The 16,878-nt window shown below is 41.1% G+C and overlaps 1 protein-coding gene across 8 annotated transcripts in view; it reads left to right on the top strand.

Annotated features, from left to right (window-relative positions):
- Window positions 1-16,878, top strand: part of FAM110B (family with sequence similarity 110 member B) — a 114,659-nt gene that overhangs the window by 79,655 nt on the left and 18,126 nt on the right. Inside the window, exon 1 of one of the 8 annotated variants that reach the window (XM_032994411.2) lies at window positions 1,033-1,055. The exons of 6 other annotated variants lie outside the window; for them this stretch is intronic. The gene's annotated coding sequence lies outside the window, so the exon portion shown is untranslated. Of the gene's footprint in view, window positions 1-1,032; window positions 1,056-5,906; window positions 5,929-16,878 lie in introns of those variants that run through there. One more of the 8 variants, XM_032994412.2, reaches the window with a different exon arrangement.

Raw genomic sequence — 16,878 nt, 5'->3', positions numbered from 1 at the left:
ACAGAACAGAAAAAGCCAGGGAGGTTTTCCTGAGGAAAAGTAAGATGCAGCTTGTAGAAGCATGCCTCGTTTTGCTTTTGCTGATAAAAGCAGATATATTTTGGTTTATTTCCAGGTCACAATATGCTCCTGACTTCTTTCCTGACCGCCGGTGGTAGCACCAGTGCCCCGGGGAAGGGATCCTGTCATTTCCTCTTGGGGCAGTGGTGATGACCTAGGGATTTTTTTTGTAAAGTCCATCTTACCAATCAGAAAAATTGTTTTGGTTGTTTTAGTAGGGGTTTTGAACAGAACAGAGGTGAGTGTTTGGGGTGGGTTCTTCCCCCTCCCCTTCTTTTCCTAGATTATGTAGAAGTTTCTGGGTGGTTGTGCTGGTTGAACAGTCCAGAGGAAAATAGCAGCATTCCTGCAGGGGCTTGCAAGAATTTATACTGGGTTTTGCTGACACCTATTTTTATATCAGAGATGGTAAAAACATACTGACATATCTAGTCTATCTGCTTGAGAATAAGAGATTTCATTTCTGTATGCCTCCAGTCTTGCAGTGGGTTTAATAAATTGGGTTACTTGTTTTAGCGTATCTGTGGTTCTCCCTTTCCCTGGCACCGATCTAGAAAAGGTTTTAAAAGAGAAGGTTTCTGAGGGGAAAGGAGATTTGATTTGCATCCCAAGGGAAAAATTTAAAGGTCTCACAAAATTGGATGGGTAGATTTGATGTCCTGTAGTTTTAGTTGGTCTAGAAGTGTTTTGTTCTGCTCTCTCCAGATCCTAATAATCTGTGCAGATGCTGATCGTCTATTATTTTTATTCTTTGGTATCTGAATCTAGGAACTAAATAGCTTCTTTAATGAATGGGTTCGTGCTCTACCTCTGGCACTGTTTCTGACATTTGTCACTTAACTCTTATCTCCCCCTGTCATACAGTAAATTCTGTTTACTTTTTATAGAATATTTTGCATTGTAATCAATGACATTTTACTTAAGATCTTCATCCTTCTTTGCAGGAGTTGGAAAGTATGCTGGGGAGGAAAGCAGTGATTTTTCTGGAGTTCAGGGTAAAATATATAAATAAATACTATAAACATGCACATAAACATAGAGATATATATGCAATGTAAAAAAATAAGTTCATATTTCCAATGATCTCTTTTCAAGTTTTAAGTTTTCTCATGCAATACTGAAATTAATGGCAACATTTGGTATTTCAGTTATTAATTTTCTACTATATGATGAATGAAAGAAGATAAAGGAATCCAAGTAAAAAAACAAAACTGTTTTGTAAGGATTAGTAAGATATAAAAAAAGATCACAAACTTTTACAGAAATTTTCACTAACAGTCTGGTACATATTTGTCCTCTAGTGCATGCACAGCGTCACATGGAAAAGGTGGAGTCTGCTACACTGATGTAATCTGGTGCTTCACTGTGAAAATGTAGCACAGATTTATTTAGCAGTTTTGTGTTTCTCCCTCCCCCCCCCTTATTGTACTTTTATATACTTAAAGAGAAATGCACATATGTATTTAGGTCTTGCATGTTTACTGACAGGAATTTCTTCAGAAATACCAATAGCTGTTCACCTTTGTGGACTGTGGAAAATAGGTGTCAATTCATACTTGTTAAATTTTGTTTTGATCTACCGAGAAGAAAATGAACAGATCTATTCAAAGGCCATGCCCCCAAACCAGAATACTTTATGTTTTTGCTGAAGTCCTGTAGCAAATACAGAAATCTAAGAGAAACTAGGACAAAGGAATAAAAAAAACGTACACTGTTGTTCATTTTAAGTTTCATATCATTATTGCCCAAATTTGTGGTTTTGACACATTTTTCTTGTTGTCTTTTATGTTCCATACATTTTAAAATATGAAACTTACAAACCTGTTTTCTTGATGTACCTTTTCATTCCTGTTTTATTTTATCCCTTTTGATCTTATCCATGTATTTTAATCCAGAACTCATAATGATACTCAAGCTTTAAAAAAGGTTCACAAAATCAATGATTTAGTGCATGGTTTGTCACTTTCAATGTCATAACAGCTGTAAGATAAATAAAATAATAAAATAATAAAATCTTTACAGCACAAGGGCAGGCAGTTTTTCTGATAACTGCTTTCCATAAAAAGATTACAGCTAAAAAAGAGGGGAAGTGCTGATCTTCATAATTCACTGAAGTTTGGTACTTTTAAAGTTTGTATTATAACAGCAGTTCATAGGCTGTAGATGGGGCTGTTTCAAGTTCTGTTCGAAATCTGACTTTACAGGGCTTTAATGTTCTGTAGGCTACTAAAAATCACCCTAGGATTGAATGTGTGAAATAAAAAATTGGTGGTTTTAATAGATTTTAATGCTCAGGGCATTTTGTCATCTTAGATGGTTTTTCACCAAAATGTCATTGTTCTTGACTTTTGGAATAAATCTTAAAGATTACCTTCCTGTCTGAGGGGGGTGAAAAAAAAAAAAAAAAAAAGGCAATTCGGAAACACAAGACTCATGTCTGTGCAGTAAAGTTTAAAGTATCAGCATGAGCTTTTGGCATTGGAGAAAAGGTCAGAAGTATTTAGTGTGAAACATAAATGTAATAATAACTGCTAACGTTTTCACATGGTTAGAGCACAAGCCTCCCCATGAGCTTCAAAGAATAAGCTGAAGTCCCAGAAAATTATCTTTTCTGGGAGACTACCCCCCTGCGCTGCACATCTCTCCTTGTTTGAAGTGTCTGGGGTTAAACAGGAGAGGAGACAGTCTGACCTGGAATTTTGAGGTCTTACATTGTTTTTGCATAGTATTGTTTGAAGGATTCACCTGCTTGGTAACATAAAACAAAAATGTGAACAGTTAGGAAGCGTGATTAAAAACAGGGGTCTTGTTTCCAGATAAGCAGCGGTGAGTTGTGTGACGTTAGCCGTTAGTCACCATGCCGCACTTTGCCATTTCAGTGATCTTGAAGCAAGCCCGGGCAGGGCTGCTCTAACATCCTTCTCAGAAGCTTTGCTCCCTTCACTTTGTGGTGGTGATGCGAGACCAGTTAAAAGTTTGGCTCGGTAATACTGTATTAAGATTACCCGCGATCCCCATGCCACTTCCCTCTGTCATTCACACTAGTGATGTTCACTACTGGCCATTTCTGGCTCGGTTGTCTAATCTGAAAAGAGCGGGATGCTATGTGCAAGGGTGACAGCCAGCCCACACGTGACTCGCCAGCAGGGCTTTCAGTGGCCTTCTCTGTAGGATGGAAAATAAGAGCAATAAATATAAGGGCAGGAGGGACTCTTGGAGCAAGGACCTACAGATTTCTGTCCGCCATACTCCTTCCCCTATTTCTGTGGGCTTGAAGTCACAGTAGTTTCTTTAGTGAGGTGTAATAAGCTTTCAGGGGGTCAGGGGTTGGTGTTGGCAGCATGCTATCCTTCTTTGCTGGGTTGTGGCATCCTGACATGGCTGTTCCTGGCCGTTGGCGTGCGCAGGGCACATTGCGTGGCGTTTGGTTGCTGTTGGGCGAAGAAGAGAGAATTGGGGGCAGCCGTCGCCTCAGCCTGCCACGCAGACCGCACCGTGCCGACAAACCTGTGGCCCGCAACGCGTGTTCTGGACAACGGCACGCTGCTGGTTTGAGTTGGTGTGCAAGTCAGCGGTGGGGAGGGAGGCTCTGCGCTTTTTTGGGGGCCTGCAGCGATAACCGGGCCTGCGATGCGTCAGGCGCACAAGGGACCTGCCAGGAGAAGAAGGGGAGGTTAGCGCAGGATAAAAGCAACTCCTAAGGGTAGAGTGTCCTGTCACTTGGGTCCCTGGCAAGGTGGCCAACTGCCAGCTCCTCCTGTCTGGCTCCCACGGGGCCTTAAGCATGCTTTAAGACGCGCTGCCTGTTTGTCTAACAATGTTCTGTGTAGGAAATTGCAGAAACTTGTGTAAGGATTCAGATGAGGTGGGGGGAAGTGGTGTTTTTTGTTTTGTTTTGTTTTGTTTTGTTTGTTTTTGTTTTGTTTTGTTTTTTTTTTTTGTTTTGTTTTGTTTGGTTTTTTTGTTTTGTTTTGTTTTGTTTTGTTTTTAATTTTTAGGTATTGCCTACATTCTGAATATTTAAAGAGCTATGGTTCATAGCTTTCCTCACAGTTAGCAAGAAGATCACTTTTCTTTCCATTAGACACTGTTGCTTCAGGGGACGGGTGGGATTTGCCTGTGAAGCTTAGTCCCCTTCAGATCCCTTTTGTGGGAAAAAAATCAAGGCTTTTTAGTAGTATTATCTTTAACCAGATCTACACTTGGACACTTTTGTGTGCTGATCATTTACTCATGATGTCTAACTTAAGCTTAAAACTGCCAGGCAGCTGGGGACACGTTTCCCCAGCTCTTGTCCATGAGGAATTACTGGAGAGGAAGAGAATTTCCCTCAAGAAATAAGGCAAAGACAGGAGCTCCAGGTGGGCACAGCAGGGCTTCTCCTAGAGGATGGGAATTAAGGTGTCTAAAGTCTGGCAGTATGAATGCTGTATTGGCCTCAATTTATGTGCTTTGAATCCATGTTATACTGAAGTCATGCTTTGTCAGGCAGGACAGTTGTTCAGGTGCCCAATATTGGGAGCGTGCATGACGGCAAAATCCTTTCATAATGGCAGTGGTACAAGGTTGGAGTGTATCTTGGTTGCGTGTTAGAAGCATTAGACGTAGGAGGTTTTGTTTTAGGAAGTGTAAAATAACGTACCTTCAGATAGCTGTGCAGCTTTGATGTGAGGACGACTGGGGAGGATGGTTTCACAGGTGTGATACCAAAAAATTTATGTTCATTTTAACCCTTTGTGCCTTCTGTTTTTTCATTTGAAAGTACAGAAGCTGTACTTTATGCAGTTTCTATTCCTAGCGACGGTTTAATTAAGGGGCAGAAACAGGGACAAGTTTGAACACAGAGCAGTTGTTTGCTTTGTTTTTAATGTGCATCGATATCAGCAGTGCATGGTGAATTGGCAGCACAGCAAGTCCTGTGATAAGAGTGAATGTCTGGGCAGTAGACCCTCCCCGTGCTCCAACTTGAAATCTGGATATCTCTTGCTCTGAATGGGATTGAACATAACGGGGGGGTGGGGGGTGGGGGGGTGTGGTATGTTATTACGTATAGGGAGAAAGCATCTGAGCAATTTTTCTTCTTGAGAGATGCTGTTCAGATTTGAAGGGGGAGGAGGGGAACCCAAAACTTCTCCGTGTCAACATAGTGATGCTGAGTGCCTGCCTGCGGGTACCATCTCCACTTGTGTTGTAGAGGTCACCAAATATAGCCAGGTTTAGGCAGATACATTTTTAAAGACGTAACAATTTGGGAGTGGCTTTATGTACTTGTCTACTATTGGATCAGAAAACAGGAGTTGTCTTACTAAGCCCTTCTGCCACGTATTTGTTGAGGTTGTAGAAGCACAGCAGCAAGGGTTGCTTTTGCATTGTGTAGAAAGAAAGTTCCTCCTTGGAGATCTGCTTATTTTTACTTTTGAGTGTGTGTGTAGATTGAACTACAGAACATGTGTTCACACAGTTGTGCTATTTAAATGAATGTGGGGTGACTCAGTGTGTATTCACTGCTGTCATCCCAGAGCGACTACGACAGAACGTTTTATTGTCTGAAGACAATGCTAATAACGGTAGCATTGAAATGGCATTGCAATTTCCCAAGACAATATTCTGTTCCCAGAACTGCGAAGTGACTAAGAGATTTGCCAGTGTCAGACAGGGGAACAGGAGCTGACCTGCAGCGCGAGCAGCACCCTCCCATTTCGGCTGGGCTGGGCTGCCCTGCCCCGCTCCCACTCGCAGGGAGCTGCACCGGGGGTTTGTCACTTTGCAAAGCAAGCATCCCAGCGTTCGCCTGTGCTGAGAGCTGTTGTAACACAGCCCCTTCCCTTCCCGGGGCCATTCTGCCCTTCAGCTGCTTTCATCTAACAGGTGAGCCGCCCGCCAGCACCCTGGGCAGCCGAAATGGCTGAGAGGGCACGCACCGCTCCTGGCTGCCCCTGCTCTGGTGCTCGGCCCTGCCAGGTATGCGGGTCGCCGGAGGAGAAGTCAGCGTAGGCTTAGTGCTTTGTAATTAGTACATTGTGGGTGCTGTAGCGTTGCTGTAGCTGACAAAGTGGCGATTCAGAAGTGAGGCGTTTTCCTTTAGTCACGCTTTTCTTTACCGTGAGCTTTGGCACAGGGGCTGTAGGGTGACAGCAGTGTGGCTGCGGTGACCAGTGGAGAGCAACTGTGCTCGCTTTGTAACGGAGGTATAGCTTATAAATTCAAGTTGTCATTACAAAATTAATAAACATTACATATATGTTATTAATCCTTAGCATCACCTCTTATTGGGTAAAAATAATCATATCAACCTCCTTATCAAAAGAATTGATAATAATGCGTGGAACCTGAAAACAAAGATACACTGGCGGGAGCCATATACATTTATTCTTTCATCACAATTACTAAAACAGCTCCACCCTCATATATACTCCTTTTTGGTGGTTTCCTGGTATATACTCTTGCATTAATTGCACTGGATAGTGATAGCATAGAGGACATGATGAGAAAATGAACTGAAGGAGAGATTGTTGGCAGTGCAGAGGCACGGGCTGGAAACCTCAGCAACTTTTCACCACATTTGTGGTACCATGGCTTATATACAGTGTGGATAGCATCTACAGCATAAAGCCATTTGGAGGTTCAGTGGTGAACACACTGATATTATCATTGCAAAGTTCAATTTGCATGCACTGGTAATTAGCAGATAAGGTAGCCATGAATCCAGAGCCTGGGATATTGCACTGAACATCTTTAAGATGCACGGGCACTTGAGCAGGGCTTACTTCTTTAATGACTCCCTTCTGTCAGCAGAGTTTCCCAGGATCCATGTGACAAAGTACCAGAGGGTCGAGCTTTGATTTATTATTAACTTGTGCTCATCTCAAAGATGGATGTTTTTAAAATGTAGTTTATGTTTTATTGGGAGACTGAAGAAAAAGAGCTGATTTAAGGAAAATGACATGGGGGAAGAGAGTTGCGTGTTTTACAGTCTTGAGATTCCAGGCATCCTTGCTGTGAAAAATGGGAGTTTATTTAATTAGCCAGTTTCTGTGTGGGTTTGCTGAGTTGCTTTAGTTTGTTTGTTCTCTGTTAGTTTCTAATAATGCTATTATTTATTTCCACTAAACAGAAGAAATTAGTTCAGTGATCTCTGTTGCTCAGTGTCTGCTAGGAATACTGCCTCAGAGTTGTATCACTACAAATATTTGTACTTTCCTGCCTGTGCTGTGGGCAGAAACATTGGGCAGAGCCAAACAGTTATCTTGAATTAAGACTGTTTGCATATCTTCTGTTTTCTTTTGACAAAATCATTGCACAGTTCTGCCTAAACATGATCTTCCATGAGCTGCAATAGATCACTTCATTGTTATCAAATGGGTCAGTTCAGTCGATATGATACATATCACATAACTTTGTGTGGGACCCTCAGTAATTTCCCTGCCTTGTATGTGTTTTGGGCATCAGAAAATCTCCTTTGATTAGGTAGTTTCTAAATACCTATGTTTGTCATACCCACCACATAGTTCTGTCCCAACATAACCTGCATGTCCCTGTGTGTCCCCGCATATCTGTATCACCAGTAGCATATTTGGGGCTCCTGTGGCATATTCAGTATTACAGCATGACAGCCAGGCTTGCACAGAATGGCACAGCCCATCAGCCCCCTGTTTAGCCTCTACTGACAGTTAAACACTGTCGGCAGCAGCTTCTTTTCCTTCCCAGCCCTTTCCTGAACCGTTTCCTAAATGCTGTACGCAGAGAAGTCCTGCACTGCCCTGCCTGTTAACTAACTGCCTTGCTGAATATCTTACAGGTGCCCGCTGCTTAAAAGGAGAGATCATGCTTTTTTTTTTTTTTTTTTCCTAGGTAGTCCTTGTTCTGCCTACTCATGTTTTCTTGATTTCCTCAAGTCATCCTGTTTTGTGTGCTGTTGACAACTAAATCACTGAGAGATGCGAAAAGCAGAACAGAGCAGATGCCCAGTGCATACTGAGCAGCAAGTATCTCAGTCTTTCAAGAAGGGAAAAGAGGAGGGATAAAAAGAAATGGATTTCTATGGTGATGAATTTTAACGTGTACCTTGTAATACTGATTTCTGTGTCTCCCAAATCTGGATCACTCACTGTTGAGGATGGGGTGAGGCAGAGAAACACCGATTTTTGGTACCGCTGAAACAGAGGTAGCAAGATGAGATCAGAGAATTGTGCCGGTTGGAGGGGGGGGGCTCCTGATCCGTCCTACTGCCCAAATCAGATCCCATTGGATCAGGTTGCTCAGGGCCACACACGGGACAGTTTTGACCTCCATCTCCAGGGATGAAGGTCCCATAGACCTCCTGGGCTCGTGTTCCAGTGTTTGGCTTCCTTCACAATGAAAAGACATTTTTACTTGTATAGGGCTGGAATTTCCCATGTTGCAGCTCTGGCCGATGTCTCCCCTCCCTCTCTGTACACCTTTGAGGAGAGTCTGTTGCAGACAGCAGGTAGGACCCCTGTAGCCATCATTTTTTCAAGGCTGAGCAAATGCAGTGCTCTTAGCCTCTCCTCCTATGCCATATGCTGCAGCCCCCCAACTTGCTCTGGTGGGTTGACACGGGTCTGGCACCGGGCAGGCTGCAGGTTTACAGGAAGAGCTCTCTTTTTAATGTGCTGCACCCCAAATGTATTCCAGAGACTGGTTCCCTTTTTTGTCTCAACTGGTTTCAAGATCTCACTTTCTTCTATCTTTTTGTGTAATATGTCCAAGTAAGTAATGTTTTCAGGTAGTTGCATATACTGTGATATGGCCAGATTCTATATGCAGTAATAGAAAAGCAAAAAGCAATTGATATTTCTTAGCTCAGGTGGTTTTCTGTGATGATGTCCATTCTTAAAACTATCCTCATCCAGCAAGTCTTGATCCTGACTTTTTTTCCTGGAAGGACTTAAAACATGTTGTCTAGTATGAAATTAAATATTCTCCCGTCAAATGCAAACATCCAACGCAAAAAAGTGGGGAAGCTATTCCAGATCCAGGATCTGGGTGTAAATCATATTCTATTAGTGACTGAAGTGGAAAAATGGTACTTAAACAGTGTCTTCTGCTGCTTCCATATTTTTTTTTTTTTTTTTTAGATTAGGTTACCCCTAGTATTTCAAGAGCCTTTATACAGTTCCTGTATACTCTTGCAGCAAATCCAAACACAGTTTAGCAGGGCAAAGCACAGTTGGAGACTGGCTCAGTGCCCAGAGTCTGCTTTCAACCTCTGCAAAGGCCCTTCTCTTTCTCAGCAGTGCTGAACGTGGTGCAGATATCCAACATTTTCTAGCCAGAGGAGAAAAAAAGAAAATTTCCAGATAGCATTTCTGAATCTTAGTGAATCGCATGTTACAAGTACTGGCCTGAAAGAAGGCATCAGTTTGTAAAGATTCTACGAAACAGGATCAGGCATATTGTAAACATCCAGGTTAATGAGCTGAGAGCTACATCACCTAATGAATTCTTATGTCATTTTTTAAGATAGCCATTATATCCCAGCTGAAAATTCACACACAGTTATTCTGTGTATATATTCTAAAACACATTATGGTGTTCAGAGCATGTAATATGAAACAGTAGGTTTCAGCTTGTTTTTGATGTGCTGACCATTATATGTTGTCTAATGTATGTATGAATTCTCTGTGGCTAATTTAGACTTTGAACAATGCATTTTCTTCTTGCGGGTATTTTTGAGAATTCCTCTATAATGATCCACAAACTCATTAAGGAGCTGTTGACTATAGTTTAAGACATTAATATGTCAAGAGACTGACGACTTGATTTTTTGTTGTTATTTCTCACTGACTGAAGAAATTGGATCTGTCTCTCCTTTCCTAAAATAAATACCAACACAATATCAACCCATCCTTGAAGAGCTGTTGCTCATAGCATGATATTCCTTTGGGAATTTGACATACTGTGCATCTCTTTACAAGGTTCAGGAATAAAATATCAGAAGGGTAGAGTTTGTGACCTAGTTAGGAGTTATGTGCATGATCTCTTCTCCTTGTTTGAACTGAGGAATCAACTAAAGTAGAGCGGGGGATATCTTTACATACGACAAACCTTGTCTTCATTTTTGGTTTGGCTTCATTTAATGAAAGTGGCATTTATGAGTGTGTGCTCTTTTGATTTTGATCTGAACATAAAACAGCTAGACATCAGAAAACTTAATATGCACAGTGAAATTTAATTAGGTAACTGCATAAAAATCAAAAGGGTGTTTTTTTTTTTGTAGAGAGGAAGCAAGAATCCCCTTTTGGTACTAGAAGCACATATGTAGCCAAGTCCTATTTTCATCTCCTCCTCTTCACCATGAGGTGTGAGTAACAGCTGTGTATGATCTGCTGCCAAGGGTGTTGGGCCAGGGATATTAGGAGGAATGGACTATGTTCCTTACATCTTGCACGGTGCCATCCTCATGTAGCAAAGGTGCGTGAGGTTGAAGTTTTCAAGAGGTAGCCCTTAACTTTGTACATTCCAGTTTGAATTGCTACTTATGGTCTTCAGACACATCAAGTATCTACTTCTTGATGATCACAGTTTGACTTGCAGATGCTAAGTATCTCTTGAAGGTATGCACAAAGACTCCAACTTTAGGCATAATTAACCATTTCCGTGAAAGATACAGGCCTAACTTTTTCAGTCACTGAATTCATCCTTCTGTAAAAATTATGCTAAAGCGTACTGGTTTATAAAAATGTTTTTTTATCGAAATCATATACAGTAACTGTTGGGAAAGGTAATATGCTTCAGACGTGCTCCAATTACACTGCTCCAATTACAGTTACTCATTTCAAAAATTGGTTTTCTTCTGTGGTAGATTAGGCAAAATTTCATACAGTTAGATGTGCTGAAACATCTGTTCAACTCTCAGAATGAGAGGCTACCTGCAATCTTTTGTTAATAAATATTGCGAAACTTTTTTTTTTTTAAACCCAAACAACACAGCTATGCAAGTAGAGAAATGGAGAATTCCATCGTGAAAAACACCAGGAGCACTTTTAGAATGAGATAAGAAGGTGGCACATCCAGAGGTATTTCACATAAACCATCGAACCTTTTAAGTCACATTTTGCTGGCAATACCAAAGCCAGCAAAATTTCCCCGTGATTCATGCAGGCAAAGGTCAGTGATGATTTGAATCTCATTCTCTCAAAAGTTTCTGTTTAGCTTTTGTGGCTCTGGGACTGTCTCGTGGGTTTTTTGTTTGGTTGATTGTTTTGTTTTGTTGTTTTTTTTTTTACTTATTTTGTTTTCCCCCTATTATGGTAATTTTTTTTCAAAAAAAAGCAGTGAGATGACTATTTTTACAAACATGGTTGGGAGGTGTTTAACACCATTTCCATCTTTCGTTTTCAATCATGGGAAACACGTCGACAGTAAGCTGTTGTGTCACCCAACCCGTGGAGGCGCTTTCCAGCCACCTGCTGTATGACCGCACCGTGTGCCCCTCAGCGAAGCACTGGCCGCGGCTTTGAGCTCCCTCTCCAGTCATTTACAGGTCGCTCCACTCTCGACCTGGGCACGCAGCATTCCTCCCTCTGTGTCTGTTAGTGGGTGGTATCCTGATTAAGATTTGTTGTCATCCGGATAGTTCAAATAAAGTTCTGTGTGTGGCTTTTCACTCTTCCTGCTGTGGGATTTCTATAGTTCGTAATGCTCAGGGTCAAGACTTGACTGAATCTGGATGAAGGCAAAAAGCAGAACAGCTATGGGTAGTATATTTAGGTATAAATATTTTAGCTTTTCGTGAGGAGGGCAGAGTGCGAGATGCTTTTAGTTGGCATAATGTTGCCTACTTCAACTTGTTTTATAATACTTTTTGTTTACTTTTTCTTTCATTTCAGTTTTCACGAGCAAGGGGAAACAGTCTGTTTTAATTGTTCTTCATTCCAATTCAGATCTCTGAGTCTCAACTGAAACAAGCTTTTGCAGTTCTCAGGTTGCAAATATGTAAGGAAAATCCGGGTTCTGGTTCAGGAAGCAAACTCCCTGGTTTCCAGAAAGTAAAAATGGGAAGAATTGGCTGCATTCTTTGAATCCTCACCACTCTGCCTGTAAGCTTACCCCAGGCCCAGGGCTCACCATGCTCTTCAGTTAAGAGATGCTGAAGAAGATACGTCCATGGCAATGCCTTTGAGAGTTTGTTACGAGATATGTCCCTCTGCTGCTAGTATCCAGGGCCAGATGCCTCTTTCATTCGTCAGATGTATCTCAAATAAGAAATCCAGATGTTAGTCTGGCCTCTTTCTCCCTTTTAAAATCCTCACAGGGATCTTGTTCACGTGGCAGACACATTGGTCACTTATTCCTGTCAGTCTTTGATATTTTCAGTGCAATATCAGTCACAGTATTTGGAGATTTGGGCCCCACAGTGTTTTTTCTTGTAGCATAGTGGTTTTTATTGTAAGGATGCTGAACTGACAAGCAGCCAACTAAAGGGTCCACTGGTGGGACAAAGTAGAGTTTTTTGTCCCCACTGATTGGAAGTGTACGTGACCTCGGAAGGATCAGGTGCGTTTAAAGATAAGGCTGATCCACAGAAAGAAGTAGGGATACTAGCCAGAAAGAGGAGGAAATCTTTGGTTTGGTATGTTACTCTTGCGTTTCAGTAAGTCCTAGTCCTAAAGGTCTCAACCCTGTTACAAAGAGACATGCTATTTAATGTCTTCTAAGCATGGCTTGTTACAAGAATGTCCAAGTACTAAAGATGGAAGGAGAGTTTGGGTCCTGCCAGCACCCAGCTTGGGTGTGGATTTCCTCAAGTCAATCAGCCTTGAAAAGGAGCGTCACTCCTCCTGAACAGTTTGTATATCCTTTTGCTTGCCAAGTAATTAAAAAAAAATAAATCTGAAAATGGTAGAAATGCTTGGAATTTATTTACCTACAAAATTAATTTTGAGTTCCCCAGATCTCCTTGTAGTGGTTGCTGATATTTTTCGCTTGACCTTGATTCCACCAGCAGATGAGAGAGTCTATTGAAATTAAGATAACGAGCAATTGTGGTATGACAGCTGCCCAGCCATTGTGGAGTGGGTTTTTTTGAGGCATTTCAGAAGGATTTTTTGGAAAGAAATTTAAATGAGGCTGAGGGATTTTATAGAGAAAAAAGCTATAAGCTATATAGAAGTGTCCGTTCAGAGAAGAATGTGGTAGTTTACACACATATTATCAGTTGACTTGAAAAATATTGAAGAAATTAATAGTCCACAGCTTCTTATCTTGGTTTGGGTGCTTCCTGTCTAGGTGTTAGGCATTTTCTGCCCTTCCAGCTGAAGCTCAGGAGATAAACTGTGTATGTTTGATGGATTTTTGTGATTTTGAGAAGTCTGAAATCAGTTCTCCTTGTGCTCTTCTAGATCTGAGAGGTTTTAAAGTATTTTTTCTTTCTTATTTCCCTTTATTTTTTACATTTTTTTTCCTTTTTTTTTTTTTAAAAAAAAAAAAAAAGAGAATTGGAAAGATATGGACAGTTGCTTTAAGGATTCATGCTGAGGGCAGAGTTCAACTACATCCCACGCATCTGTCTAGTAAGAGCCAGTGATCAATCAGTTCTTTTCACAAATCACAGCCACCATGTCTTTGGCACTAGATCAGCATATCTGTTACTGTTTTTTAAGAGAAGTACTGTGGGACCACTTACTGTTCATAAAAGAAAGTATTGTGGAGCCCAGTCTTTCCTGCTGAGGTGATACAAACCTGCTAGCGCCGTCCTTAAGTTAATTACAAGGGGGGGAAAAAAAAAAAAAAATCTAAGAAAGAGTGGCAGTGAGAAATAAATGGAGTGGTAACTGTGCACAGTGGGCAGTGCATGCCGTGGCAGCCATGCTGGTGGGGTGCCCCACTGGACCCTGCCTCCACGTCTGTGCATCACCAGAAAGAAGCGGTGAGCTCTCAATAGTTGTACGCGCTAGCAAACGTTTTCAAACCCTGCTGTGCATCCAGTGTAGAACTGTACGGCAACACACCTGGCTGTATTTTCATCTGAATCATACATCTGCAAGAGAAATTAAATCCTGGACCTCCAGGTTCAGGAAGAAATCCAGGAAAGAATGAAAAAGGATCAACTGTATTTGTTGTCAGCCACAAGTTCTGTTGACTTTGTGGAGGCCAGGAATTTGCTAGTGGTTTAGTCACAAGCAGGTGGGCTCTTCCAAGCCAAGACTGGCCACATATTGTACTACAAATTCCCCATAAGGTGTGGGACAAGCAGAGCCTGTTTCTTTTTCGTCTCCCTTCTACCTCGTGGAGAAGACAAGTGCGCGTTACTTGGTGGTGGCCTTTCTGGGTTGCTCTGCATTGGGGCTGGGACATACAGGTAGATGGGTAGGGAAACGAAACATTTGTGATGGGGGTCTGGCATGGCGCCTGCAGAAGGGATGAGGCATTCTAAACACATTAGAATTATTCAAGCACGAATAATTAAAACTTGAGAAATAATTCATGTGACACCTCTTCTACTAAAATGATACCATTGATTGGGAAAGGAGGATTTGGTACCTTTAGCTGTCCTGATAAGTCCTCACTCATGTTTTCTACTGAAATCTAGGATATATTTGCATTTTCTCTACCTTTTCTTGCAGTTACATGTTTAAGTTTAAAAATACTCACTGTAGAGTACCTGGCCCCTCTCAGCTGTGTTAAGGGTGTTGTATTGATTAAGAAGTTTGCCTGACGGGTCACTGAAGGGCACTATGTTGGACTGGGAAAGTACTAGCGGAGATCTGTTACCAGAACACTTCATCCACTTAAAACAGTGCAATTGATGTATGGTTCTGCCTTGGGCTGTTCCTCCTTCACCTACAAAATCCAGTGCTGCCTGCCTGAAGATTTGCTGTTCTTCTAGTGGAGGCACCTGAGCCCTCACCGATGGTTGTACACAGTGGTGCTGCATGGCTGGTCCCATCTACGTATGAGATGCATAGACTGGAGAATATTGTGCTGTTGTGTTGAAGAACTTACACAGTACTTAGTCTGATTTCATATTACTCCATCAGCCTTATCCATTAGCAGTTTTGTCACTGCACGCTCCTTCTGCAGATGCTAAATGGGATTGTTGGTGTTTTGTTTCATAGCATGAACGTTGAAACCAGTCATGTGCTTAAAAGCTGCACAGATTGTTAATATGTTTGGGTTTTGTTTGTATGTCTTCCTTGGTCCTTGATGTCCTGGGTCCAGATCCAAGCTCAGTGAAGCTGGCGTGGTGTGTCCCTTCCTAGTGATTTCACCATTTAATGCGTACTCTCTCAAGAAACCCTTGAAATCTGGAGCAGTATGTTTATTGTGGGACCAGAGGACTGTGGCAATCCACTGTATGAGAGCTACTCCAGTATTAATACTTGCACTTTCTATTCCTGTGACCTCTTTCTAGCACTTAGAAGATGCAATAGGCTATACATTTTTGAAATAGTATACACTGCTGTTCACTAAACAAGAACATATTCCACTATATAGTTCACACTGACAGTCACATCATAAACGTGTTGATCCCTGTTGCTGTTTGAAACAACGATGTAAAATAAGCGTTATGTATTTTGAGGAAACGATAGAAACTTTTCTAGTCTTGCCAGAATTTTAAAGGGCTTTGTTTTTGTGTATAGCTACTACCTCATGAATAGTTTTCAAGTCCGTTTCAATTGCTAGTATTGGAGTAAACCATATATACGTGTTTATGTCTATATAGATGTATCAATAAAAAGGTAAAGTACATACATGTTGTTATGGGAAGAAGGAAACTCTTTGGTGTGCGCCCTTAGATGCTGTCTATTTTGGAGCTCTCATAAAAAACACTGTGCTGGAGAGTATTCTTCAGCTTGGCATTTCTACCCTTCAGCTGGGTGTCACTATCCTCATAGCAGGGTTGGGAAAACTGCTTCTTCTCTTACTGAATCAGTGTCCTCCTCCACGTAACAATGTGCAGAGGAAGGCTGCATTCCGCAGCAGAGACGCTTTCCTCCCAAATGAATACAGTGATATATTTTTCCTTTAAGTATTGTGTATACAAATACTTAATTACAGGAATATAATCTCAAAATTTTTAAATTATGTGCTTTTGTATTGTGAAGATACAAGTATTTTCAGCAGGTGACACAAAATACAAAGGTTTGGATTTTTTTCTACATGGATTTTAATAACCGGTTTAAATCCCCAAAAAGTACCTAAGAATTTAGAAGAGGAAAAAGGAGAAGATATTGTGTATGAAATGAAAGATGTATCAATTGGCTAGACAGGATTAGAGTTTTGTAAATACATTGTTCCCATAGTTTAAAAAAGCATTGTCTAAAATAAGTGCTTTAGAAAAGGGAAGAGGCTAATTAAAAAAAAAAAAAAAAAAGAGGCAAAATTAATTCTTTTTTTTAGTAATTTTGTGCAACCAGTTGAACATTATAATTCTTCCATGAATAATCACTTCAAATAGGTGTTGACAAGTAAATAATTCCTAATAGACATATAAAAATTTAGTAGCTTTTTGTCATGGTTGTTGTTAGTTTGGAAAGTATCCTGTCAACTCTCTCTAGTTTCCAGCAGGGAGGCTGGGGGGGAAGAGAGAGGGGTGGCGATTAAGCACACGAACTTTTTGCTCTTTGAGCTTAACTCTGAAAATGAGAGGTCACTTAAAACCAGATCATCATGGTAGCTTCCATATTTTCATGTCAAAATCAGCTAGCAGCTGCCTTAAAGTAACACCAACGTTTACGTGTCGATATTTTTCCTCAGTTACTTGCAAAGTAGCTGACACTGATTCCATGCCCTGCTAAGGCTGTATTGTGGAAATAGAATGGGTTTGGTTTTTTAACAGTATTTTCTCTCTTC

This window comes from Tyto alba, unplaced genomic scaffold (genome assembly GCF_018691265.1).
Source record: "Tyto alba isolate M040663 unplaced genomic scaffold, T.alba_DEE_v4.0 Super-Scaffold_9, whole genome shotgun sequence".
Taxonomy (NCBI): Eukaryota; Metazoa; Chordata; class Aves; order Strigiformes; family Tytonidae; genus Tyto; species Tyto alba.
Note: the sequence above shows the minus strand (reverse complement) of the source record. Positions and strands in the feature narration are given on the sequence as shown.